The sequence below is a fragment of the Erinaceus europaeus genome, chromosome 12 (genome assembly GCF_950295315.1).
Source record: "Erinaceus europaeus chromosome 12, mEriEur2.1, whole genome shotgun sequence".
Classification (NCBI taxonomy): domain Eukaryota; kingdom Metazoa; phylum Chordata; class Mammalia; order Eulipotyphla; family Erinaceidae; genus Erinaceus; species Erinaceus europaeus.
In genome coordinates, this window is record NC_080173.1 from 58,707,495 (window position 1) to 58,709,848 (window position 2,354).

General features: G+C 36.2%; 1 pseudogene; it reads left to right on the forward strand.

The window, feature by feature from the left end:
• Nucleotides 1-288: 288 nt before the first annotated feature.
• On the forward strand, nucleotides 289-899 carry LOC103122911 (D-aminoacyl-tRNA deacylase 2-like; annotated as a pseudogene).
• The last annotated feature ends 1,455 nt before the right edge of the window (nucleotides 900-2,354 follow it).

Consider the following 2,354-nt stretch of genomic DNA (forward strand, 5'->3'; position numbering starts at 1 on the left):
GGAGGATGTAATATTCTCTACCGCTGTTGATCCCAGTTGAGGGCAAGGTCCTATGGGGGCTCACAAAGAAGTCTATTGTGTTGTTCCTGATAGAGATGACTGGTAACATTGGGGTGAGGGATTTATTCGAGGTCTAGGTCCATCATATCTGTTTGGGAATCTCAAGACTCCCCGAATAGGGCCCCAGGGTAGCCTTTTTCTTTAAGGGCCACTGTCTCATGTGGAAAATATTGTGATAGCTGGGTTATTGTTGCTCGCCACCTGGGCTCTAGCCATGACTGACAACGACCTGTCACCTCTGGCCCTGTGCTGCTGCAGCAGTGTCTGCAAACTAGCCTTCAAGTGCACCCTGCTGAGGGAGACCCTGTAGCCCAGTGGGTGGAGGTTCAGAGTGGATTAGTAATCTATGTGTGCTTTTTCAAGGGAGCTGATAAAGAACTTCTTCCCAAAAATGATTAACGCACTCTTAAATGTGAAATCAAGTGAGACAGAAAATGGCAAGTATGTCTCAATATTGGATCTGCCTGGAGACATTCTTATCATCCATCAAGCCACCCTTGGGGGAAAAAGTAAAAGAAAGAAACATGCTGTATCACTCTAACTCTGGAAAAGCAGAAGGGCTGGAACTGTATTCCCAATCTGTGACTCTGTGTGGAAAAGAATTAGCTGCTAACAGCAAGTGTGCTGAAACTGGGGTTGTGGTAAAACATGGTACTTATGGGAATAGGTAGGTATTAAAGCTGGATTACCAATGGACCATACACACACCTAATTGAGTTTTGAAAAAAATTAAGTTTCTGCAGTAGTTTTCTGATATAAAATGATCTGGACTGTAATTATCTTTCCACCACCTTCCACTTGAGTATGTAGATCTACATTTTTAAGCTAGAAATTCTGTGTCATCCACAACTCTATACTCCTGACTGGATGAGTTTGCCAAGTCACCCTGAATCTTAGTCACTTTTTTTTGTCTTGTTTTCTCCTCCACTTCCACTAAAAGATTTGAAGAATAACTTACTATTCAGATCATGACCACTGTGGAAATGTTCTCAGAGAGCTATATTTTAGTATTTTGTAATACAAAATTCATTCAGAACATATTTACAATGTAGCATGTAATAAAAACCACTATTTGTATTAAAAGTAGGTTAAACCTACAGTTTTGCCTGGGGTTTGTTTTTGTTTGTTTGTTTGTTTTTGGTATTTTATTTTTCCATATTCTGAATGAAAGAATATTTACTATATCATCCCTTTTAGCAGTATTTATAAAATTATGACATAGAAATGTTACTGCACAACAACTGGGAAGGAGATTAAGCAGGAAAGCACAGGACTTAGCATACATAAGGCCCCAGGTTAGATACCCAACACTGCATATGTCAAAGTAGTTCTCTGGTTTTTCTCTAGCATACATTAAATAAATTATTTTTGAAAGGGGGATGTTACTGTACATTGTAATATTTTTCAAGGTGCTTTAAATCAAGAGTATTTCGTTGGTAAAGGAGTAAAGTATAATGGTTTTTAAAAAATATTCTGGTGGTATCCTAATGTTCTGTTTATCATTGTTTATAATCAAAACTCTGATTTTTAAATTTTTATTAGTGATTTTTAATGGTCTACAGGATTGTATGATTACTAGGGTGTATTTACATACCACATGCACCACCAAATTTCTGTACACTCAAACATATCACTGTAGTTTTCACAAAGTCTTAGGGCCAGTTTTTTTTTTAAGTTTATATGTTTCAGTTTTGTATATTTCACAAATAAGTAAAACCATTCTGCACAGAATTTTTATTTTTAATTTAGTGCTTTGTGAAATTAGTATTTTTGTTTATTTGCTTGATTGGGGGAGCTTCCTTGCTATAAGAGGAAGAAAATGTTTTTGTTGGGATTACTTGAAAGCAAGTTCATATGTCTCACTTCCATATTATCTATTAAATTATTTGGAGCCACTGCCATTTTTTTCTATTATTAAATGTTGTAGACTGAATGTTTATATGCTCCCAAAACTCATATATTGAAGTCTTGTTCTTCTTTTGTCTTGGTATTTGGGATGGGCATGTGAAGGTAATTAGGGTTAGATCAAGCCATTAGATGAGGTTGGAGCACTCATGATTAAATTCCAAAAAAAGAAAGGGCAGAGAGCTTGGTCTCTTCACAGTAAGAAGTGGACCATCCTTAAACAAAATAATAATAATCCTTACTAGAAACCAACAAGGCTAATACCTTGTCTCTAGATTTATGAGAAAATAAATTTCTGTTGCCAGTTTATGCTGTGTTGTAATGACTTCCTGATTGAATTGATATATTTAAGGCAAGAAATGAATTAGGTTTTTCAGTGACAAAAGAGG